The sequence below is a fragment of the Galleria mellonella genome, unplaced genomic scaffold, assembly GCF_026898425.1.
Source record: "Galleria mellonella isolate WM207_F2 unplaced genomic scaffold, CSIRO_AGI_GalMel_v1 utg57, whole genome shotgun sequence".
In the NCBI taxonomy this organism is placed as follows: domain Eukaryota; kingdom Metazoa; phylum Arthropoda; class Insecta; order Lepidoptera; family Pyralidae; genus Galleria; species Galleria mellonella.
This window is the reverse complement of record NW_026442119.1, coordinates 1,517,299-1,545,281: the sequence shown is the minus strand read 5'-3', so window position 1 is coordinate 1,545,281 and position 27,983 is coordinate 1,517,299. Positions and strand designations below refer to the sequence as shown.

General features: G+C 32.9%; 1 protein-coding gene across 4 annotated transcripts in view; it reads right to left on the bottom strand.

Moving 5' to 3' along the window:
- Positions 1–27,983, bottom strand: part of LOC113509814 (axoneme-associated protein mst101(2)-like) — a 187,620-nt gene that overhangs the window by 56,609 nt on the left and 103,028 nt on the right. The gene's annotated exons all lie outside the window — the stretch shown is intronic.

Here is a 27,983-nt window from a genome sequence, read left to right as displayed (position 1 = left end):
ATACGAAGACAAAACCAGTTATACCTACTATGCAGGTTTTACCCCCAACAATGCCACCTGTGACCGACTATTGGAACCAGTTAATGTTTATATTCACACATTACATTTCACTTTATATTACTTAAATAAGCATAAAACGTATTATATAATAAATGTTACTGACACATATAGAAGACAATTTTAGTTGAAATAAAGAAATCCTTACTATAAATGAATTTTTCGTTGCTTAACGCCTTTACAACACTACATTAGTCCTCACGAATGGCAACACATGAAGCGTATCATTGGCAATAAAATAAACCCTGTTATGTTCATGTCTATAGGCTACAATGACCACTTTCCATCAGGTAGGCCGTCAGCTTGTTTGCTATTTTAATTTGCATAAAACAAATCAAAAATAATCTCTGAACCAAACAATCACTGCTAAAAATAAATTCCCTCGTATTATGTGACAGCGCATCGTTCAAATACGATTATTATGCGAGTCGCATCCTCGTCGTTCGGTCTGCTGTAACAAAGGACCTGTCTTGTCTCATAGAAGGTTAATGGTGTTGTGTCAACTATTAGTCACCATTACATTTTTATAGATGATTTTTATGTTTATATTTTTTATGCGATTTACAACGGCCTACCTAATACAAAATAATAAGGGGGGGGGGGGGGGGAAGGGATTGTTAGTGAATCTTAAATATCTACCTATGTGGGAGACATTTAAGAGAATAACACAAAACACAAATATAGTAGTTACAATTTTATTATATTAATAAGACTTTTTAGATTTTAGTATTTTACTATGGCCAAAATGTCTATTAAGCTATCATTGCACCATGCATAAACATCCATACAATGTAAAGAGTATAACATTAAATATGCAAATCTGAAGGATAAATGTTTAGAGATGGAAATCTGTGGGCATCACCCACCTCACAGTGCAATAGACATGTATTTTCAATAATAATAAACTAGTGTGATCTACAATTCAGACAAAATGGATACAAATTTAATCATGCAAATGACAACGCATACGAGTACAGGGTATCATGGACGAAACAGTATGCTCTCTTATGACCATAGCACTGTTAAAGTCTATAGGCGATGGTTAGCACTTTCCATCAGGTGGGCCGTCAGCTTGTACGCCATTCTAAGTTGCATAAAAAAAATGTTAAGACTCAATGTCAATTCAAAAACTCCATATTGTCGCATCATTAAAATAATAACAGTAAGCTGTAACACCGACTTAACAATTAAATTGAGGCGAAGCTTTGTGACGAATTGGACAAGTATGAAGCGTGAAATCGAGAGATATATTCGAGTTACAATTGGAAAGCCCGACACTGATGTTATGGATACTTTACATGCGACCATTTCGAAACAACTCGGGTCCTATCATTTCAGTTGGAAAGGACTTCTGTATCTATAATATTTCTGTTATAGAAATTAGCAGTTTTTATAAAAGAATGAATGAATGTATTTTATTTTTTATTACATTTATTTGCAAGAAACATGGTAAGTATACAGATGGTTAAACAATAAAAAGTTCACAATATTTTTACCCAATTAACTAACTTTACAATTATTATTGCTATTATATATAGATATTTCAAAATCTTTTAATAAAAAACTAGATTACTATTCACCTGATTTCAAACTACACTACATTAAGCTATGTTACCAGCCTATTACCACTTCGGTTTATGTCGGTTACTTTGATTCTTTTGCGGATATCCTCGTTTCGGATTCTGTTACGCAAAGAAACTCCGAGCATACTCCTCTCCATAGACCGCTGAGTAATTTGAAGCATACAGGCAACCGTGTAGTACCATGTTTCGATTCCATAAGTCAGCAAGGACATCATAAAAAAAAAGCTGACGCCCATGTTGCTACTCATGCGTTGGCATTCTTGAGCACTAAGATGTTACACCTCCATCCATACCTTGTAATTACACTATTAGATTCCATCCTTCAAACTGACATACAATGAAACCATGCAATCACACCTGCGTGGCATGATAACGCAAATGGGACGGGAGGAAAGGAATTGTTAGTAATGAGGTCAAGTAACCCCATTACTAGCTATATATCCTGTCAGGTCTACCTCCACGTGGTTCACCCTGGAAACCATCGTAGTCAATTCTAGATGAATTCGTCAGGATGGGCTAATTGACTTGCTTTCATTCTCATCGGTCATCTATCACTGGTGACCCGCCAGACTATTATCACCGATTAAAAAAACGCAAATGGGACAGAGGTAACCATGAAAGCAATCGTCTCTGTCTAGTAGATAGTCACTTTTTTAAAATGATTTTTCAATTTAACTAAAGCTAAAAATGTTGATACTTGGTGGTGACTGAAACTCATCTGTATAAGTTAGAATACTACTGAATATAACAGTTTTTTTTTTACAACACAGGGGGCAAACGAGCATGCGGCTCACCTGATGATAAGTGACTACCGCCGCCCATGGTCACCCAAAACACCTACGGCATTGCAGGTGTGCTGCCGACCTTTTAAAAAGGAATATGCTCTTTTCTTGAAGGGTATGATGTCGTATCGGTTCGGAAATACTGCTGCTGGAAGTTGATTCCAAAGAGTGGTTGTGCGTGGGAGAAAGTGCCTTGAAAAACGCACGGTGAAGGACCGCCACTCGTCCAGATGGTTGGGATGAAATTGTAGTTTATGGCGGGTTGTACGATGGTGAAAATTAGCAGCAGGTATCAATCCAAACAATTCTTCAGAGCACTCCCTATGATAAATTCGGTAGAAGTTGTACTATTAATAATGCTTTAATAACGAAACTGATCGAGAGTTGAACGTTTCTGGTTAATATAATGATTGTATAATATAAAAGTTAAATAGAGTTAAGAATTCCATTTATCACCTATTTAAATGACTGTTTCGTATAGATTTATTATCTAGTCAATAAATAAATAAATTATAAAGACTTGAGTCGTTTATCAACAGATATCTATATATTCAGAGGGAGACTTTGTATAAAAGTCGATTGCTTAGGTACCTCTGTTCCATTCGTGTTTCAACCGTGAAGCATGGCTGTGTTTCGGTTTGAAGGATGGGATATGGCGTGAATTTATATACATATAAATTCACGCCATATCCCGGATACAGAGGAATAACACCTGAGTCCTCAGGAATGGCAACGCATGGGGGGTTTCATGGGCGAAACAGTATACTCTGTTATGTCCATGGTACTGCTCATGTCTATAGGCGACGGTTACCACTTTACATCAGGTGGGCCATCAGCTTGTTTGCCATTCTAAGTTGTATAAAAAAAAATGTTTATAATAATTCTGTCTAACACAGGATAATTTTATGTCATTGTTTTCACACGAACAATATCACGAGTAACAATAACAACAGATACAAAATTATTGTGTATAAACATAAACTATGTGATATGTTTATGAAATAGCGTCTCAGATAGGTATAAATAGTAGAAACCGTTCTTTTTCGTAAAGTGACAATGTAAATTTTCAACACCTGAGCACACAACGCCACATATGTATGCATTCCTTCACTTCCGTTCATTAGCATACTGTTATGTCTACCATAATAATATAAAGGCTATAAAACATGTATTATTCTCTTCAGGGGCAATACATTAAGTTAGATGAGATATCTATTTTTTTCCAAATGGTTTCTAATAAAACAAAAGCCTACCTGATAGAAAGTGGTAACCGCCTACAGTATAAGATATGTATAAATAGTAGGTATATATTCGTATTGTATACTTTATAATTTTAAAAAACATTTATGCCGACCCCAAATAATAAATGGATAAGAAGATTATGACGATACTTCGAGATTTTTAGCTCCTCTGTACAATAATGTTAATAATAAAGACGTGTGAATTCTGGCATCAGAAATTTTACCATCAAACAGAATTTAGACCGAAATATGTAAAATAAATATATCAAAATTATTATACATTACGCTATAAATTCAACAATATAATAAATATACTGGTTTTTCGCGACATAAATACGTAAATAAGATTACAATTTACTTTAATAAATATATATTAAACTAATAAAAATAAAATATGTAAACCTTTAGGAAAAATTTGAAACTTTATAATATAGGGACAAACGAGTATGCGGCTTAACCGGCGGCGGTAACCACTTACCATCAGGTGTAAGTGGTTACCGCCGCCCATAAGCACTCGCAATAACAGTGAAATTGTAGGTATGTTACCAGCCTTTTCAAAATAAATATTCTCTTTTCTTAAAGGTTTCAATATCATATCTGTTTGGAAATACTGCTGCTAGAAATTGGTTGCTTAGTTTGGTTGTACGTGAAACAAAGTGGATACAAAAACGCACGATGGTGTCCCGCCACTTATCCATTTTCGTGGTTACTTTTAGGCTTTGCTGTACAAAAAAGCTGTTTCAATCGTTAATAAATATCTAATGAACACGAGAGTGAACTCTGAAGGTTAAAAAAAACTAAATAAAACTGAAATCAGTATTGGGGAAGATGGTTACATAAAAAATATATGAATACGTAGAAGAATTACGAACTGCTTTATTTGCAATGATAGATTTATAAACAACTTTCTCAAAGAAATATAGAAAGAAAAAATTTTTTTTCTTATATTAATAATACAATTAATATAATTAATTATATAAAAATATAATTAATTATATTAATAATAATAAATTTTTATCTTATTTTGAGCCACATTTCTATGAGTAAAAATATACCGTTTTGTTTCTAAAACATATTTCTTTAAAAGTATGCTAATGACTTAGATTTCTTATTATACAAACATAGATACAAAAAGCTTTATTACCTCCTAATAAGGCTTAACATGAAATCAAACTGCAAAGTGCACCGTTTGCATCTCAAATCGGAATTAAAAGCCCTTACGTTGTAGACATGGCGATAAATTTCACTTCCGTATAATAAGATGACCCAACGAAACGTTGATTGCATAAGGACCGGCACACCCATTGGTAATGTACCGAAACAAAGTCAAGTAAATAAAAATTTCACTTTAAAATAACATACTTATGTGTATTTACGTAAATTTATATTAACTAGCAAATTTCCGATATAAAGACGTCTTTTCTTGAATGTCTTAAATACGAGGTCGCTGTGAAAAATATGAATAATTTTACACGTGTTTTCTAATATAAATAAAGTTTGTGTCCTAAAAAAACCGGCTTCATTTGTGACAAAACAGATAGTTTTAATTTAAAAAATAAAACTACGAAACCGATTTTGATAAAAATTCTATTGGACCAATCTGCAAGTATATCCTTTCAGATAAAAATAAACTCCAAATAGGTTTAAAACTAAAGGAGTTATGAGGTAACATATATAAAAAAAATATTAGAACCGAATTGAGAATCTCCTTTTTTGAAGTCGGTTGAAAATTTACATGAAAAACATCAAAAATCTTGAGCTTACTAAATAAACTGAATAAAAAGTAAGTATATATTCGTACTTTATAGCTATGATGGTAAGTAATGTGATGGATTCAGTTGTCGATTTAGTATATAAATTTTTTGATGTTTTTCAACTATATTTATATATTTCTTTGAAAAAAATGTTCACTTTTACTAATAAAAAATTTTCTTCTTTTAAAGCATACTAAAATTGTTTTGATTCCACCCTGTATATACAGCATTAATCACAATAGGTATACTAAATAGAAACCTAATAAAACTGTCCATAAAACCAAACCCACTTACTTCAAAGAGTATTACTAAAACCTTAAAAAAACCTATTCAACCTAACATAACATATTAATTCGATCACGTGCCGCGGTTGAAAGTGGAACCGGAATGTTTCAAGCATAATATGTACCTAGTTGAAGGTATCCTCTAATTATTCATTATTACATCAAATAAAACATAATTATCATGACTAGTGATCGTATTATATAAATTACCGAATGCTATTTAATAAATACACTTTCTCACAACTCGATACCGATTCGATTTCAAACTATGAATTTACTTCCACAACATGGGCTGATAGACATTATCATAATCACATGTAAAATGTATCGTAAAGTGATATATATAAAGTTTATATTTGTATAAACATGGATATAGAGAGATCAACACCATGGCAGAACAGCTATGAATAGATAATTCGAGTCACGAGCAGTGATTCGTAATGACGATGGATTGAATACTTTAATTTAAATTGTTATGAGTGTTCAACAACTTTCATTAAGCAATATTTACATAATTACATAATATACAAAATTACAGTAGGTTTATATATGTAGGTTAATATAAATAGGACTGATTTTCCGACACGTCACGACGCAATAATTATCAAAATATCTAATTCTAGTACTTTAATTATGGAAAAGAAATTGTTACGTAGATAAATTATTTCTTTTAACTATTATAAATCGAACTTATCATCGAATCAGGCCAATTACACAACACTATTTAGTCAAAACTAAACAGAGATTCTGCGTAAACACAATATAATTCGACCGGAACAAATATATCATCATCATCATCATTTCAGCCATTATCCGTCCACTGCTGGGCATAAGCCTCAAAGAACAATATTTTTACTTTGGATTATATTTCTCTTATTAATTTTTTTTATATCATATTTAATTAAATATCTTCTATATACGGGCATTGTCTAGTAACAATGTTATTATTTTTTAAATACCACAGGATCACACAAATTGCCTGATCCTAAAATATCCTGTGTAAAGAAAAATTTGTCATCGAAGTTAAAAGAAACACTCTAGAGACAAAACAATTCAGAAATTATATCTCATCTACACTTCTTAAAGCATTGATACGAATGACTTTTGTCACCCCTGGAATATTGTTCATAATAATGTAGTATTACGACCAATTTCAATCATTTGTATGGAGAACACGTGACTGTATCTTAATGATAATAGGGACAGATGAAAGTTACACCTGCAACTAGACATGTAAGCCTTATAAAGATTAATTTAAATATTTCCATAATTACATCTTCGCTTTCAATGCGAAAGGAAAACCATAATACAACAATATAATAGTTCTATAGACTGTGGTAATAATATGCCATACAATATTAAACCATTTTACAGTAATATAACAGTTCTTTAGACTGTGATAATAATATGCCATACAATATTTATTTATTTTACAATAATATAACAGTTCTATAGTGTGATAATAATATGCAATACAATATTTATTTATTTTACAATGATATATAACAGTTCTTTAAACTGTGATAATAATATGCCATACAATATTTATTTATTTTACAATAATACAACAGTTCTTTAAACTGTGACAGTAATATGCCATACAATATTTATTTATTTTACAATAATATAACAATTCTTTAGATTGTGATAATAACATGACATATAATATTTCTTTATTTATATTACTAATAATATGAATAACAATATAAATGTGAATATTTGTACAGATGTTTGTATACTTGGATATTCGTCTTAATCATAGCTTGACGGCAGTACGGATTTGAATGAAAATTGGTGTATGGGTAGCTAAATTTTTAGACACAAGATATATAGCTGTACTGTATGTACAAGAGTAAAGTCTCGGAAAACAGACCACCTATTGCGCATGGATCAAAAGGCGGACTTAATTTTAAGTAACATTCTCTCTAAGTCAACCTCAGAGAAGAATAGAATATTTTGCAGTATTAATATAAATAAAAATATGGGAAGTATCAACCATCAACTGTCCACTGCTGAACATAGCCTCCCCCATAGGGGGGGGGGGGGGGGAATTGGCAGTACTACTCTCTTAAAACATCACCAAAAACCTAACTGCGCTTACCAACCCGCTTGCCAAACGTAGCAACTACTGGCAAAACTTCTTTTACGGGTGAAGTCTACGTTCATCAACGGACAGTAAACGGCTGATATAAAAAAAAAAAGTTAACAAGTAGATCCACAATTAAAATTAACAATTTAATGACAATCTTATGTAATGCTGTAAGCATTCATATTGCACGTGGAAATGGCATGCACTGCACACGGATAAGCACAGACGGCCGCCATTAAAATGTAGTTAGAGAACGTTGCGCTTGCGCCGAAATACTTTCTAAGCATAAATAGGCTTTGCGATCGTCAATAACTTGATGAAATCGTCATAAAAATATATGTTAATATGTTTTTTTAGGTCGACGACAATGTCTGTGACAAAAAGTAATTGTTTCCATAACCGATATTTCAGTGTAATTTAAACCTAATTACACGTACATAAAAGTATATTATTATTTTAGGAATATTATTTATATGCAATAACCTCAAATAATACTGAGCCGATAGATATAAGTAAATTGTTCTTTATTTAAAATTTAAAATTGTGTTTCACAAAAAATAACCGACTTCAGTTATGGCGAATTCGTTATTTTGATTTCAAAACTAACTAAACCGATTTTGATAAAATTTCTGCAAGGTATATCTTTAAGTATATCCTTTCAGATAAAAATAAAACGATGTATAAGCGACGGAGTTATGAGGTAACAAACATAAAAATTACCGGCAAGCGAATTGAGAACCTCCATTTATGAAGTTGGTTGAAATATATACTTACTAGCTTTTACCCGCAACATCGTCCGCGTAACCAGAATATGTTTACTGATCAAGATAAAAAGTAAGCTATATTCTTCTTTATTCCATAAAATACGTTACATCAAATTTCATAGTGATTGGTTAAACTACTCGTATTAAAGCGCTATAAGGTAACAAACAAACTGACTTTCACATTTATAATATTAATAAGGATATTATGTAATTACTAGGTAAAGAGACAGCAACATAGTCCTCAGGAATAGCAACGTATGATGATATATGTATATTCTAATAGACCACATTGATATATTTTTCGACAGTGTTCGAACATACAGATAAAAATTTTAATAACACCACAACATCAAATACTATATCAGCAGGTGCCCCGCGAGTTGGCAACCGCAAGCGACTAAGAGAGAACAACGGATGCGCAGCAGCATCCCTCTTAAAACATCTCCAAATCCTGACTGCAGGAAACAATCCGCTTGCCAAACGTGGCAATTACTGTCAATACACCCCCGTATGGGAAAGGCTATGTTCACCAGTGGATAGTTAAAGTCTGATACGATGATGATGATATGGGTAACATAAACTTGCCACCAATATTTTTTTTTATACAACTTAGAATGGCAAACAAGCTGACGGCCCACCTGATGGAAAATGGTAACCATCGCCTATAGACATGACCAGTACCATGCACATAACAGAGTATACTGTTACACCCATGATACCCCCATGCGTTGCCATTCCTAAGGACTCAGATGTTATTCCTCTGTACCCTGTAAATTCACTACCATATTCCACTCTTTAAACCGAAACACAGCCATGCAAACACAACTGCTTTACAGTTGAAACACGAATGGGACAGAGGTACCCGAGCAAACGACTTTTGTACAAAGTATTTCTAAACTGTAACTAGTAAACTCAAATTAGTACCTAACAAAAGCCGATTTAATCAAACTTTTTGTTCGGCGTTAACATTTAAAACTTTTGTTTTGTGTTAACGTTTATTATTTGATATCGCCTTAGTTCAATTCCACGCAAGTCGAGAAACTTCATGATTGCAAACCACTATAAAGCACGCAAACGATCGTTCAACTGTTTAATAAAATTTGATATACATTTCGCATGAGCGCGATACGCGATACGAAACGGAATATCATCACGTATCAACGTTCACACGACGTGGGCTGAATTATTTATATGTCACTCATATTTGGCAGAATTTTGACTCGTGACTCTTTTCACACGGTAAGTAATCTATCTATCTATACTAACGAGCATGCGGCTCACCTGATGGTAAGTGACTATAGTCGCCCATGATTACCCACAACACCAACGGCATTGCAAGTGTACTGCCGGCCTTTTAAAAAGGAATATGCTCCTTTCTTGAACGTTACGATGTCATATCGGTTCCGAATTACTGCTGCTGGAAGTTAATTCCAAAGAGAGGTTGTGCGTGGAAGAAAGTGCCTTGAAATACGCACGGTGGAAACCGCCACTCGTCCAGATAATTGGGATGAAACTTTAGTTTGTGGCGGGTTGTACGGTGGTGAAAACCAGCAGCAGGTATCAATCCGAACAATTCCTCAGACCACCCCCCATGATAAATTAAAAAAATTTCCAATATAAGGGTAAAAATTAAGGCTAAAAATGTTCCCGTATAAGAATAAACCTTATCTATCTATCTATCCATTTAAGAGCTGCGCTCTTGTCGGTGGAGCTCTTGCCACTCACTACGATTTTCAGCGAGTCTCTTCACCTCTTGATACGACACGACACCAACTCCTTTCTTGATCTGCCTGATGTGACTATGTCTCGGTCTCCCTCTCCCCCTTCTTCCTTCTATCTTACCTTCTGTTATAATGTTCATAAGTTCGTCGTGTCGTATCAAGTGTCCTAACATTTTTCCCCTTAAACCTTATCCATTACAAAATAATTAATCACATTGGTTTAGAATTAGTGGCGTAACAGCGTTATATAACCACATGAAATGACTAAACAAATTGAGAATATTTACTTTTTTTAACTTGAAAGTCGTTTAATAATAAATGGATGAACATCTCCTATAAATTAAATTAAATAATGAAGACTAGACAATAAAACCGACTGCAAAAAAGTGACATACAAATTGTCTATAACACCCAGCCAGTGACAGTAATTCTTCTTACTTCTGATCAGCATATTAATTTCTCTCCCATAGTCATTCATACTGTTAGAATTTTGAATACAACTTTTGAATATTTATGAAAAATTCTTAGAATTTTTTTTTCTTCGACGTACGTGCGCTGACGCTGTTCGTGTCTCGAATTAATGACAATAGTGCAAACGAACTTGGGGCCAAAGTCAAATTCACTTTCAAAACAAGTGTTTTCGATCCTAAAACGTCATGCATATAAGTTTTAACATATATCATCATCATCATCGTATCAGCCTTTAACTGTCCATTACTGAACATATGAGGGAGGCTCTTGGAGGGGTATTGCCAGTAGTGTCATTGCCAGACTTGGCAGGCGGATTGGCAAACGCAGTTAGACTTTAGAGTAGTTTTAAGAAGGACGCTGTTACCCATCCCTCGCCGTCTCTTAGTTGCCTCTTACGACACCCACGAGAAAGGAAGGGGTGGCTTATTCTATGCCTGAACCACACGGTCACAAAATTTTAATTAATTATGTATTTTATATACTAACAGTAGTATATGTCCTACTAATATCATAAACGCAAAAAATACATCCTTACAATTTTTTATCTGTCTGTCTGTGTGTATGCCTGTATGGATTTAAATATTTGATAGACGGGTAAAAAGTTATTTTATATGTATACTTTATATATTATATGTTCCTTTGTAAGTTACTTTATGTGTTTTACCTAGGCAAAGCCACGGTATATATATAACGGTTTAACATACTGATAAAATAGTTAACTAAAATTATTTTAAAAAAATTTCATATAATACCAAAACATACCATATCAATATAATTAAATTGTAAGTAAACGATGTCTGTACATTAAAGATATTTAAAAAAAAAATCTTATTTTATATATACATCTCTTAAGGTATATAAAACCAGAGTCTGTCTGTCTGTATGTTTGTTCCAGCATCATGCAAAAACTACTGTACCAAATTGGATATAGTTTTCACAATTGTATTCATGAAGGTCTAACTTCAAAATCAAAAAAACTAAAAATCGCTATCTAGATGTAGTCTAATTTACTTTTATAATCCACGCGTACGAAATATAAAAAAAAAAATAATAAATAAAACCGCTGTCACTATAAGTCCTATAAATATAAGAGAAATTTGTGTATTCTTGTAAAAATCTGTGTCGAACAAATCAAACTACGAGGTCAATACGCAAACTCATATTTGCTGCGAAACAAAACAAATTTAATAACACACTGTGTAGATTTCTAATCTGCACAAATAAACCGTGGAGAGATGATTGTCCGTTCATTACACATGACGCGGAAGCTAACCACTGAACTTATTTTAGAAAACTTAACAATAAATTAAAAAAAGTAATAAACTATTAAAAAAACATAACTGTTTACAATTGTGCCTGAGTGCTATAATAGCAATTAGACTTGTAGATTTCAGCTACAAGCAAAGATATTTCTATGAAATACACTTATATACCTTTTAAAGAGGCTAGGCCTCCCTCGAAATTTTTTTTTCTTACATCACAGGGGCAAACGAGCATGCGGCTCACCTGGTGGTAAGTGACTACTGCCGCCCATGATCACCTACAACACTAACGCCATTGCAGGTGTGCTGACGGCCTTTTAAAAAGGAATATGCTCTTTTCTTGAAGGTTATGTTGTCGTATCGGTTCGGAAATAGTGCTACTGGAAGTTGATTCCAAAGAGTGGTTGTGCGTGGAAGAAAGTGCCTTGAAAAACGCACGGTGGAGGACCGCCACTCGTCCAGATGGTTGGGATGTAAATAATCTTAAAAAGTCCGAATAGCTGAAAGAAGAGGGACTATATTAACTTATCCGTCATTTTAGTGACACAAAAAGAATCCATCAAAATTCAGTATACCGAATCATTAGCAAATTATAATAATTAAGAGCTAGTAGTCATGACCGCGGCGTGTGAGCATACATCTTCACACGGTCACCGTCCACAATCGCCTTATAATTGTTACCATTGTACCACAGCCGATCATTACCTGGTTCACATGACGCATGCCGTTACTTGCATTCAATATTCGATTGGTAATTACTTAGATTACTGTCGTATTACTAACAGTGTAAGCTAAACCGTAATTTTAACTTGATTTTCAATTGCTCCTATTGTTAAAATAATTAAAATTGTTTGCTTTTTGATGACTTGGGTGTTTGTTTTTTATACCACAAAGGTAGTACACAAGAATGCAGCCCGTCTAAAATAGTCACTGTAGCCTATGTATATATATATATATATATATATATATATATATATATATATATATATATATATATATATATATATATATATATATATATATATCCCATATATATCATATATATACCCATAAAAAAACCCCGATATTTATTGCTCAGAAAGGTGCGGCGAATGGTAAGTAAACAAGGGGTCGCGCACAACTTTTGTTCCCTACTCTCTATCAATCGCTTAGTTATTATTGTAATGATAATCAAATAATGTATGTATGTATGTATATATGTATATGGATGTATGTGTGTGTATGTATATATGTGTATATATATATATATATATATATATATATATATATATATATATATATATATATATATATTTATGTGTGTGTGTGTGTGTGTGTGTGTGTGTGTGTGTGTGTGTGTGTGTGTGTGTGTGTGTGTGTGTGTGTGTGTGTGTGTGTGTGTGTGTGTGTGTGTGTGTGTGTGTGTGTGTGTGTGTGTGTGTGTATGTGTATATATGTATATATATTGTTATAGTATATATATATATGTATTTGATATTTTTGTGCATTACATGTTTTTGTATTTTATGCACGAAAATTATTAATTCACTATTGCGCCACCTGCCCTTTTCTATCTGTTCTCCTTTAACTAAAGATTGTCTGTAAGAGATTGCCCTAGCGATAAGACCGCCTTTTGTACCTTTATGTGTATATTTCAATCTGTATTTATGTTACTGTATTTCACTTGAATTATTCACTTGTCATTGTATATTTTTGTTTATGGTGCAATAAAGAGTTAAATATATATATATATAACCTTAATATATCCTTATTGAAGAATCCGATACTGTAGTCAAATTTTTTCCTTCTTGATATTAAATTTTTCAAATAGACTTTAAAAGACGACATCAGATAAATAGAAAAAAAAAACGTTAAATATACCACAAATACTCATTCTGACATTTATCTGTAATAGAGTATCATTAATTAACATACAACTTTTAGTAAAATTATTAGCCGCTTCTAGTTAAGAAAGTATTTCTTGGTTTATATAAAAAAAAAATGTAAACAACATTCTCCCGATAAAATACATCACATAAACTCCATTTGTTATTTTTTTCCCCCAAAATTCTCATATAATAATTCCAAATACGCTATAAAACACTTTCTAGTAATAAGTAACAAAAGGTGAAATTATGAATAGGTGTAAAAAGCAAGATAAAGAACTCTGTGAATTTTATCGTGAGTTCTTTTCTACTAAATATATTTATTAATTTAACACACTGGCAGTCTTGGGCTTTAAAAAAAAACGCAGCTAGAGATAAGCGCTTAAACAAAAGCGTTTAATTATGCAATAAAGCGCTTGAAGACATAAACACTTATAAGAAGAAAATAGATAGATACTCTTATTGTTTCCTCCATGAGATTACAATAGTAAACTTATTATAAATACAAACGATTATAAGAAATAATCACAGTGAGAAAACAATGAACTTTATTCGTTAATGTTTTCACATACGTATTATACATAATAAGTAACACTATTATACACATATTGATAAACAAACTACACTATGAGTATTTATTAGTAGATAAATATATAGTTATTCGCTTTTTTAATATATTTTTACAGTAATGATGATAAATAACAGAACATTGCACACTTTTTCTTTTTTCAACGGGCATGTTTATATATACATATATAAAGATGCCTCGTGTTTCAACCCTGAAGCAGTTGTGTTTGCATGGCTGTGTTTCAGTTTGAAGGGTGGGATATGGCGTGAATTTAAAGAGTACAGAGGAATAACACCTGAGTCCTCAGGAATGGCAATGCATGGGGAGTATCAGGGGCGAAACAGTATACTCTGTTATGTCCATGGTACTGCTCATGTGTATAGGCGACGGTTACCACTTTCCATCAGGTGGACCATCAGCTTGTTTGCCATTCTAAGTTGTATAAAAAAGAATATATATATATATATATATATATATATATATATATATATATATATATATTCTTTATCGCACTAAAACATTATGTCATTATTATATAGCCTGGTATTACAAGCGTTCATAGGCCACGGTAACCACTTACCATTAAGTGGGCCATATGTTTGATTGCTACCTCGATGGTATAAAAAAAATACAGTAATAATAACAATAATTAACAAAATAAGCAAAGGCGAACTTATTACTGAAAACATCTCTTCCAGTCAACCTAACACAGTAGTATAAGAAGTAATGAATAGGCAGTAGTAGTGCAAAATAAAAATCAAAACAACAATAATAAATATTTACATAATTTACAAATCATTATATATACCTTTATATTCAAGTTTAAATGTTTTACTAAACGCTTCGAGTGTTCAAAGAAAAAAAGTTTTTTAAGCACACTTAAGATAAAAACGTTAAACGTTTATATTTTTTAGCTTTTTTTGTCTCCATAAAGCTGTAAACCAACAAGACTATTGTGTGAACAAGAATTCAGAATACGGTCACTCGCTTTCTAGGTCGTCTGTGATTGCGAGAGAACAGTATAAAATAATTAGTATGTATTATTTTATGAGAAATACTTGTAATTACAATTATTATAACATTTCGTTCTTATCTCTACGTGAGACTGTCTTCCTTTGATGTTAATGAGGATTAACAATAATTCGTCTAAATGTATCTTAATTCACTGTAGGTAACAATTATATTAACAGTCTTCTACTTTAATGAAACAACAATGATTGTATAATTATAGGGTCTTCAAGAGATGAATGAGAAAACAAAGTGTGAATCGAAATATTAAAGTTTAGCATCTATGGTAAGGTAAGAAGTTCGAGGGGAAAAGGATTGTTAGTAATGAGGTTTAATAGCCCCATTGCTAGCAATATACCCTATCAAGTCGACCGTGGTTCCCCCTTGAAAACGATCGTGGTTAATTCTAGTGGAATTCGTCACGGTGGGCTAACTGACCTGCTTTCATTGTCACCTATCATCTCTCATTGGTGCCCCGCGAACGTATTCCGATAGCGTAGGCGGGGTTACCATACCATTATCACTCATTAAAAAAAACTGTAAGTACTCTACTTGCGAACATTGCTTAATACGAGTAAATCTTTGATATCTTTGGAAATGTTCATTTCTCTAGAATATAAACTTTCATCAGATAAACCGACATTTTGTTTGTGATTCCCAATAGTACGAGTACAAAAAACACATACAATATATTTATCGAGCCTTAACTGGGTATTGAAGAAAAAAATTATTTGTTCGATCCACATGCACCTTACAACCGTTAATAAATAACGCAAACAAATACCAGGTCTAGTCAAAAAGAGAAAAGTAACACCTCGGTAACGAAAAATGTGTAAAAACTATTTAATGGACATGAAATTTGTTATAAGCGTAAAATAAATTCTATTTGTATTGTAAAGTAGAATCTCGATTATCCGAACATTGATTATCCAAATATTCAATTATCTGGATTTATTCTTAGCGACTCTAATTACCGATTTAGAAATGGTATTATGTATTAATTGGGTAAAAATTTTTTTTTGTAATTCATTATCTTTATAACTTACACAATAAAAATGAAATATTAAAATGAAATACGTAGTTTGAAATCGATTATCCGGATATTCGATTATACGGAATATCCCTAATTTTACCTAATTCGGAAAATCGAAATTATACTAGTGTAGTACACATTATGATATTAATACTTTTGCTCGCATAACGACTTAAAAAGGCGGAAGTTTCGTGCATTTGTTATGTGATTCCTATATGCTAATTCATTTTGCAATCAAGTCTGTTTACTCCCTATCGATTGTGAAACGTTTTATCTCGATTGAATTGTTTTTTTTTTTTATTGATATAGGTGTTATCTTGCGGAAGTTTATGTTACTGATGATTATTAGAATAGAATTATTATTTTTTAATTAATATTAAATTATATTATCGTCTACCTGATTTAATAAAGTGATTGATTTTGAAATAATAAAGTGATACCACTGGTGTTGCAAGCGTTCGGTGACTACAATGTACTTACCATCAGCCGTATCGTATGCTTGATAAATATTATTGTTAGTAGTTTATAAAAAACCTAAGGTCGATCCATTAACGTTCTACTATTCAGAGAAAAGGACCGAGGTGTGTTGTGTACACAGTTAGAAAGGGACTACACGTGAGAATAGCAAATAAAGAACATCGTCTGGCTTACGAGCAAATGTTAACATAACAAGTACTTACTAACAAGTTATTAACTTGATAAAAAAGAACTCTTTTCTAAACTTTTCCTTGGATATACTTGTATTGATTTCATTTAAAAATAACTATTTGTGTCACTGTTACATTAATATACATTCATTCTCATTTCTATTATTTTTTTTAATGGTGTCTAATGTGATAATAGAATGGTAACCCCGCCCACGCTATCGGTATACACCGGCGGAGTACTAGTGAAGGATGATAGATGAAGATGAAGCAGGTCAGTTAGTCCATCGTGACTAATTCAAAAAGAATTGTTCATGACGGTTTTCATGGGGAACCACATGGAGGGCATATTGCTAGAAATGGGGCTCTCAAACCTATTACCAACAATCCCTTTCCCCCCATTTCTGTTATTATACAAGAATTTATCGAGCAATTCAAAAGAAGAATTTAATATAAGAGTAATTACTGAATAGAAAAAAAATTAACTAAGAATAAAAACTATATGAATAACAAGAATTTATGTAGAGACAATATATTTAATAAAAATCAAATTTAAGTGAAAGAATTGACATCATAATCGACAAAATATAACCTTCAAGAAAAAAGCATATACTTCTTAAAAGGCCGACAACAGACCTACAATTTCTCTAATGTTGCGTGGTTCCCCCGGAAATCATCGTGCTGAATTCTTGATGTATTCATCACGATGGACAAAATGCCCTGTCTTTTCATTCCCACCTATCACCCCTCACTGGTAACCCGCCAGTGTATACCGATAACGCATGTGGGGTAAACATTCCATTATCATCAATAAAAAACCGCAGTAAGGCTTTCAATGATATTTAAAACACTGCCCATCCCCGCCCTCCCTTAGTAACTTCTTACGACATCCACGGGAAAGGAAGGAGTGGCCTATTCTATGCTGGGACCGACACGGCAACCTATATATCTATACACATATATATAGGTCACGCTGGTCTTCTATTAGCAGAAACAATGCAATCTCTTTGGTCTACTCGAATTGAAAGCGTTAGGTGTTGTTCTTTTATTTATTTATTTATTCTTTATTGTACACAAAAATTACAAACATATACTCTATATATTAAATAAAAATGTACAACAGGCGAGCTTAACTCTGTAAGAGTTCTCTTCCAGCAAACCCTGAGTGGAAAGGAGCATTAATTACCAACGAGCAATGTGCGTACAATAATAGTAGGAAACAGTAGGTATAGTTTTAACAGAGGGAGACTGTACAAAAGTCGTTTTCTTGGGTACCTCTGTCCCATTCATGTTTCAACCGTAAAGCAGTTGTGTTTGCATGACTGTAATTCGGTTTGAAGGGTGGGATATGGCGTAAATTTACAGGGTACAAAGGAATAACATCTGAGTCCTCAGGAATGGCAACGCAAGGGGGTATCATGGGCGAAACAGTATACTCTGTTATGTCTATGGTACTGCTCATGTCTATAGGCGACGGTTACTACTTTCCATTAGGTGGGCCGTCAGCTTGTTTGCCATTCTAAGTTGTATAAAAAAAAATAGTTGTTTCTATTAAGAAATAATAAATATATTGACATATATACAAAGTAAATCATATAATTAAAATCTAATTGTTTTTGTTAAGTATCTAAACAAAACAAATTTAATACACTATTACTTATCTCGTAAATTGATAAGAACGATGATTTATTTAAACCCATATCATGAAATGGCAATTGGAAATAGGTAACTAAAGATCATGGCGTAGTTGTGTCAGCTGACCGCAGACTGTTACGTAACAAGCAGGTGAACGGCCGTGTCGGATGACTGGGGTGAACGACAGTGTACCTACCATGTCGCGATTGATTTCAGATGTGGGCCGAGATGATCAATATCATAATACTATTTGTATACTTCTTAGATTATATAGATAGAATGTATCTATAGAAATACTTCAAGAAAAATGTCAAATAGGGTTAAATTATTCATACAATTTTGTGTGATAAATAGCTAAATGGATTTCGGCAATAAAGACCTAGTTCCTTAAAATTAAAATAAAACTGGTACTCCTTCAAAAATAGTTAATCCAAATAATATCTGATCGATTTATTATGAACAATTGTGGACGGTTTAGATTATAAAGATAGAGTGTCTCCATAGAAATATTTCGAGAAAAACAGGTCAACTTTTTCATACAATTTTGCGTGATAAATAGTTGAGTGATGTGAGTGATTCATGAGTGATTCCTTTATAACTTCTATATTTACTTTGTCTTATAATTTCTGCATCTTTTTAATGCGTGTAATCATTAATTTTATTTATAAAATAAAACGTCAGAGATACATTTCATGCGTAAGTATACAGAACACTGATAAAAAAAAAACGAGTCAGCTAATTTGACAATTAGCTGACAATAAGTGGGCCCGTTTTTGAGGTTTGATGCTTTCTCTATATAATCTAAGTATTTGTTATATACAATAGATACATATTTATTGATAAATATATGGAACTTTATTATTTAAGATATCCCTCGGTTTCGCTCGCTTGAATGATTAAATAAAGTATGGTAATTTAAGATACAACCTCAATAACAATGTTAGCAAAGGCGAGCTTATCTCTAAAAGAGATTTCTTCCTGTCAACCTAACGCAGTGGCATAGGAAGTAGTGAGTGGGCAGTAGTAGTGCAAAACAGAAACTAATAAATAAAAATATTTATTTTTATAACTCTTTTTTTCTGTTTGTTTTTGACTTTATTGGTTTTCTTGTACACGTCTTGTAAAAGAAATGATACAAGAATACCTCTCTCATATTAATTTATTGCCGCTTCCCTTCCCTCCTACCAGCGCATTTACCGCGCTACAGCGCTACGCGTGTACCAAATTCCATTCAAATACGTGCAAACATCTGGAACGGTTTTGGTCAGAAATTATAGGTACATCTATATAATAATAGTTTTGTGAATTATGCAATCTTGATAAGAGGTAAACGATGCATTACACAACAACATTTGTCCGATTCTTTCTAATTACTGTGAATGTGTGATCGCAATCATTCCATTATGGTATTATGTTTTGTTAAAATGTAACGCTGATTCACTGTATATTTGTGCATAATTTTTAACCGACTTAAGAAAAGGAGATATTCGATTCGATTATGTTTGTTACTTCAAAACTCCGTAATTTAAATCAATTTAATTTCTGGAGCAAAATAACTAATTTTATTACAATTGAAGACTTTTTTGTTGGATTTTAATTATTTGTAAAATATAATTTAATACGAGCAATAAATTACTATCTCTGTCTTAATACAATTGCAAAACCAAATTGAATGGAACATTATAAGATAATGAGAACTCCCGAAAGATACAATGACGTGTATGAGGCAATAATTATTACATCAAAATCATCGGTGTCATCATTTCTGTAACCCGACATATAACACGATAACAAAACGTCACAAAGTGTCCCCGTTTCACAACTCTGTTAACAGATATGTCCTGTGAATGTCTTAAAATATTTATGTTTGCTTATGGTTAATTAATAACAAAAAGTAAACATTATGTTGTAAGTTATCCCGGACGTGTCTTTTTTGTAGTATCTATGTTGACATCTCTAGCTTATAGGATAGTTATAGGATTTGTTGAGGAAATGAAGTAAGACTCTCTTATAGGGAGGAAAGGATAGTTAGTAATACCTGGATACCAATTCCATTGCTAGCAATATACAATGTCAGATCAATTTCTTCGTGGTTTTATCTTGGAAACGATCGTGTTGAATTCCAGGTGTATTCATCACAGTGGGCTAACAGACCTGCGTTTTCGGGGGGGGAAGGGATTGTTAGTAAAGGGGAGGTTAGTCCCCATTGCTATCAATATAACCTACCAGGTCGACCTCTACGCTGTTCCCCCTGGAAACCATTGTGATTAATTTATCGTTGAATTCGTCACGATGGGCTAACGTAACCTAACACTGAACCTGGGGGGAAAAGGATTGTTAGTAATGGGATCTAAGAGTTCCATTGCTAGCAATGTACCCTATCAGGTTGACCTCCACGCGATTCCCCCTGGAAACCATCGTGGATATTTTTAACGGATTTTTTCACTATGGGCTAACTGACCTGCTTTCCCCCTCACCTATCACCTCTCACTGGTGCCCCGCATGCACAAACTCCTAAAAGTATTACAAATTTAATTAAAATCAATATAACATAATAAATTATGAATAATATATGAGATAGATCATAACCTAACCTATAGAATTTTTTTATGCAACTTAGAACGGTAAACAAGGTAACAGCCCACCTCATGGAAAGTGGTAACAGTCGCCTATAGACATGAGCAGTACCATGGACATAACAGAGTATACTGTTTTGCCCATGATAACTCCGATGCGATTCCATTTCTGAGGACTCAGGTGTTATTCCTCTGTACCCTGTAAATTCAATGCCATATCCCACCCTTCAAATCGTAACACAGCCATGCAAACACAACTGCTTCACGATAGAAACACGAATGGGCCAGAGGTGTTCAAGCAAACGATTTTAGTACAAAGTCTCCCCCTGGTTCTCATACATCAAAGAACATAATGCGGAAACAATCAAGTGAGAATTGTCTAATTTGCCATCATTACGCAAATATTGTGTTCAGTAAACGCCGTTTACCATCACAATTGATCCCCGTGTGTTTCTCACACAGGGCCGTAATTAGAAACCGTCTTTCTATAGCTTATTATTTTTTTAAACAATCCCTCCCCTTGGCAATAGTTCTTTTTTCGAAGACCTTGTATCTTGCCATTTCCAGCCTTTGTATTATATGTTACATTCACGATTGTGTTTAATAAACTGTAAATGCTGATGAGATGCAAATGAGATGTTTATCTTAAATCACTACATTGTTTTAAAAATATGCGAACGTTATGTAAACAGTGCATGTGTTAATATGCATATAAACAATCAATATAAACAAACAATAGTTTAAAATTGTTTTCTACAAAAAAAAACTGACTTTATTTATGACAAAACCGGTTATTTCGATTAAAAAACTAAACTACTGGACCAATTTTCATAAAATTTTGTTGTTCAAAATATCCTTATTAAATATATCCTTTTTTTAAAAAAAAGTAATTTTTCAAATCAGTTTATAAGTGGTAGAGTTATGATGTAAAAATATAAATGTTAAACGAACAACTACGATTCATACTATATTATGATACTTCACACGGATGTAAATATATATATATATATAGAGAGAGAGAGAGAGAGAGAGAGAGAGAGAGAGAGAAATTTTTTACTAAAAATTTTCACTTTTCCCTTACGATTTTTAAATATTTACACACATACCTTGTCCTGACAACAAACAACAACAATTAAAATATTAGTCAAATGCATGCAAATTATAATAGCAATCCTAACTAATAATAAATTCGATAATAAGTTTATTTATTTGCTTAAGAACATATTACGTTACATTTTAGAAATTCATTAACATTTAGAAGATATTATTAAACAAATAATATACCGTCTCTTAACTTGACCTGGGCATTAGTATTAGCAACTATATCGCATAGTAGAATACATATTTAAATAATAACTATATATTACATATTCATTTATTCATTTACGACACAATCTAGTTTTTACCAAATAAATAAGTTTTATCATCAGGTGAGTCGTATGCTCGTTTGCACCCTGTGTTGTAAAAAAATTCACAAAAAAAAAAGAAAAAAAGTTATGAAAACAATGTTCCAAATAGAAAAATATAATACCAAAAAAAGGTAAATTCGTATAAACAAATAGATTTTTTATTCTTGCGATGCATGTCAGAAATCTTGTAAAAACGAAACTGGTTCTATACAATAAATGTCATTCTACTTTCGCTGGAAACTACACTTGGCGCTTGCGACAGTCTCACACGCTTTTCCTCTATATCGAATGTTTATTATTCTATCATGCAAAGTAAGTTTTCCTTCTTATATTATTGTATCGTATTTTGTTCCTTATGTTGCGTCTTACGAAATCCTAGGGACAAAATAATGCATTTTTATCTTTTGGGCTCTAAAACTCCACCAATATTAATAAAATTTGGTATGTGTTATTTGATATAAAAAAGAATAATTTTTTTAATCTCGAACTATTAACATTTCCCAGTAACACGAATTACGGATAGACACTAGTAAGTACATAAAACAAATAGTGATTTTAAACCATTTTTCCAGGGGGGAAAGGGATTGTTAGTAATGAGATTTAATAGGCCCATTGCTAGCAATACACCCTATTAGGTCGACCTCCACGCGGTTACCCCTGGAAACCATAGTGGTTAATTCTTGTTCAATTGATTACTATCGGCCAACTGACCTGTCTTCATTCTGACTTGTCACCCTTCACTGGTACCCCGCCACTGTATACCAATAGCGCAGACGGGGTTACCATACCATTATCACCCATTAAAAAAAAACATTTTTCACTGCAAACACAACTCATTGAACCACACCTATATTTTTCAATAAATATTGATGGTAAACTTACAGCATTGTAAATATTATAACACGTTGATTCATAAGAAATGTTTTCATATGTCTACCGCATTATTTGTAGTTTTGCACTTGGCATTTCCGGTGACTTTCATTCGAATTGTTATTCAATGGATGTGTGCCTTCGAATATATTGACAGATAAATAGTAGCGTATGTACATTGTATGTATAATTACGTTGAAACAGTTTGATTGTAAAAGAATTTCACCACATACTTTGTATAATCGTGTACTGTGTTAATTATTTTTGCTGCCAGGCAGGTATATTTTATTATTGTTAACCAGCCGTTACTGTACGACGTTATTATACGACCGCGTACGGGCAAACGCACTGTAGAACGACTCCCTCTAGATGGAGTGACGACCTAAAATGCATGGGGGTAAGAGATTGTTAGTAATGGAGACTGAGAATCCTATTGCTAGCGATATACCCAACCAGGTCGACCTCCTCGCGGTTCTCCCTGGAAACTATTATGATTAATTCCTGATGAATTCATCATGATGGGCTAACCGGCCTGTTTTCATTCTCATCTATCACCCTTCACTGGTGCTCCGCCAGCGTATCCTGTTAGCGCAGTCGGGGTTACTATACCATTTTCACCCATCAAAAAAAGACCTAAAATGCATTGCAGGGAGTTAGTGGATACAGGTGGCTCAGAACCGTTCTTTATGGCAGTCTATGGGGGAGACTTATACCCAACACGAACGGATTATGGCTGAAATGATGATGATGATACTAGTCGTTAACTGTCCACTACTGGATATAAGCCTCTCTCTTGGGAGGCTTTCCAGTAGTTGCCATGCTTGGCAGACAGATTAGCAACCAAATGTTAAGTTTTAAACATGTATTAAGAGAGACGCTGCTGCCCATCCCTTGATCTCCTTTAATTGCCTCTTACGACACCCACGGGAAAGGAAGGGGTGCCTATTCTACACCGAGACCACACGATAGGCGGTAGCGTCTTTCCTTGTTTCCATTAAAATAAACAAATGACTAACAACTTAGGCATTTTAAGTGGCAGACTAGGCGCCATTTAAGATATATTTGCATATCTTTCCCACGTGATCCAGAGATCTGACTGTTTAATACAAACTTGCCATGCTAATGTGCCCATTAAATCAATTCACTCGTGTTTGCATAATTGACTTTCTATCATTCAAAGAAATGTAACGGCACATCTGCAATCGAGTGTTCTTGTAACCAATGCAAACACTTGAAGGGACATACAAACACTCCGTCTCTAATTGCATTTTTTTTTAAGATAATTTTACGGCTTTGGCTGTTTCCTTTCAGCCGTTCCTTTAATATGTATTATTACAGTGAATATTATTTTTAAAAAATTGTACTTACATACATTCATCGACATTTAGATCTCACCACAATAATAGAAACATAACACGTACCTGAAACAAAAAAATAGTTATTTTATTACAAAATTAAGTAGATTAACTTAAACCTTTCATTGTTATCAAACCATAGAACATTTTTAAAGAATCAATTTGAAAAAACAAAATACATTTCCTAAATTGGCCTGATAGAATACGATCCAGGTACTAATTTACGCAAAGCAACGTGCCCACCACTGGGCCACGAAGGTTGTTTAATTATAAAACAAATCTTAATATCTATTTATGTTCTATAACAATGATCAATCACTTGCGCCTACGTGGACAACACACAACCCGCCCGACAATTGGCATTCAACAACGATTTGTACAATACATAAGCGCTAAACAATACATATTCAATTAAATTCTGCTGTAAAAGTATGTGGTAACCGATAACGAGAACCGCACGTTGTATATATAACTTACGACTTAGTAACTTTCGTATATTGATCGGCAGAGAAACGCTTCCGAAGTGGAACGTGTATCACATTATCCAATCTGCAATTACAACACAATCATTTTACAACTTTTTTTTATACGACTTAGAATGGCAAACAAGCTGACGGCCCACCTGATGGAAAGTAGTAACCGTCGCCTATAGACATGAGCAGTACCATGGACATAACAGAGTATACTGATTCGCCCATGATACCCCCCATGCGTTGCCATTCTTGAGGACTCAGGTGTTATTCCTCTGTACCCTGTAAATTCACGTCATATCCCACCCTTCAAACCGAAACACAGCCATGCAAACACAACTGTTTCATGGTTAAAACACGAATGGGACAGAGGTACCCAAGCAAACGACTTTTGTTCAAAGTCTCCCTCTGGTATATACTGCTCGACAAAAAAGTATTATATATATATATATATATATATATATATATATATATATATATATATATATATATATATATATATATATATATATATATATATATATTATTTATAGAACGTAAATAATAGATACAACGATTAGTTTAACAACTTGTTAGCAAGGGTGGGCTTATCTCTAAAAGAAACTTCTATCTGAAAATCTATCGTGATTAATTTCAGATGAATTCATCATGATCTGGGCTAACTGGCCTGTTTTCATTCTCATCTATCACCCTTCACTGCTGCTCTGCCAGCGTATCCCGTTAGCGCAGGCGAGGTTACCATACCATTTTCATCCAATAAAAAAAAACTCGATATTTATTGCTCGGAAAGGTGCGGCGAATGGTAAGTAAACAAGGGGTCGCGCACAACTTTTGTTCCCTACTCTCTGTCAATCGCTTAGTTATTATTGTAATGATAATCAAATAATGTAATTGACATTATTCGTAATGCTGTTTCTATATTTCTTAAAGAATACAATCAACAGATTTGTTCTTAGTATTGTTCATGCAATATATATATATATATATATATATATATATATATATATATATATATTAATATATTTTAAATTTTGCATGCCAAATTGTAGCGAAATAGATAGATAGATAGATAGATAGATAGATAGATAGATAAACTTTATTACCAGTATTAAGAAAATAAAAAAATAAAACAACAAAAAGAACAATTAATGTTGCTGGTAATAGTAGCCGCCTCAGCTGTTGCTATATATGTACAGCTCCAGCGAGATGTACCTATATAGCGTTAATTTTCAGGCGGCCCCTTAATTCCTTTACCTTTAGCATGCCTGCGGGTCGCCAATACCTATTTCTCGGATGGGAGATTCAACACGTAAATATGTGGACTTATCCTATTATTATTAATGTATTAAAGATTATTTAAAATATAAACACAATTTTATAAAATGACTAGCTGTTCCCCGCGACTTCGTCCGCGTTTCCGTCGTTTTTCGTAAAATAAGTAGCCTATGTCCTTCCTCACGGTTCAGTGGTTTTGATGTAACAGATACATTTCCCTTCACTGCTCTTCTCTTATTGATCGTAACATGATGAAAAGTATATTGTAACCTGCCCAGGAGTATGAAGATTAATTGTACCAAGTTTCGTTAAAATCGTCGAGTAGTTTTTGTTTCTATATCGAACATACAGACATACAAAAATTAATTATAAGTATAGATTTGATGTAAGGATTTGACATGGAAAATATTGTAATTAGAAATTTTGTAATTTCAATGTAATAAAACCCAATACAATTTAATATTTACATACCCCTATGGCGTGCTGCATGTTATGTACTTACTCATATACGTAACACCTTATTTCACCATATAACAAGGAAATAAATATGATTACATTTGAATCTAAAATCTCTAAACACGTACACAGAGGACGCCACTTTATTACCCAGCAGTTTCAGTTACCTCCAAATTTTCGAAAGAAAATAAATGCAAAAATAAAGTACATTTAATTTTTTTTGTCCTACCACTGGACAATACAATTGTATAATTTATTTTATTTTAATTAATATATGTATTATTACTTTATATTTCCTCTATTCAATAATGCACCGCCTACTTGTTACTCAGTTTGCCCAATAGTTGACTGGTAGAGAACATCGTCCGGTATTAAGTCTGCCAAATGTACATAGAACTTTACTATGCATTAAAGTGTAAATAAATAAATAAAATAAATATATCTTGGTATATAAGTGATACAAGTCTGGCTAGCTACTAATATGAAAATCTATGTATGCAGTTTAAAATTACATACATATTTCGAAATGCATATATCCTTAGGTAGTTGACCTAGATGCACTGAATCGAGTTGAATAACACATAAGGTATAGATACATATACAATATGAATAATTTGCTATAATTAAATGCAACTATTGTATGAGACTAGATGATTTTGACACGTGGGCGAACGAGATACAAAAAGGGAATAATCATAAATAATAATTTAAAAAAATTGCCATTTTTGAATCGATTGATTCAATTGAGCGAAATAAATGTATTAAACAGCAAGCAAGGAACAGAACAATATGATATATGTCAAAAAATATA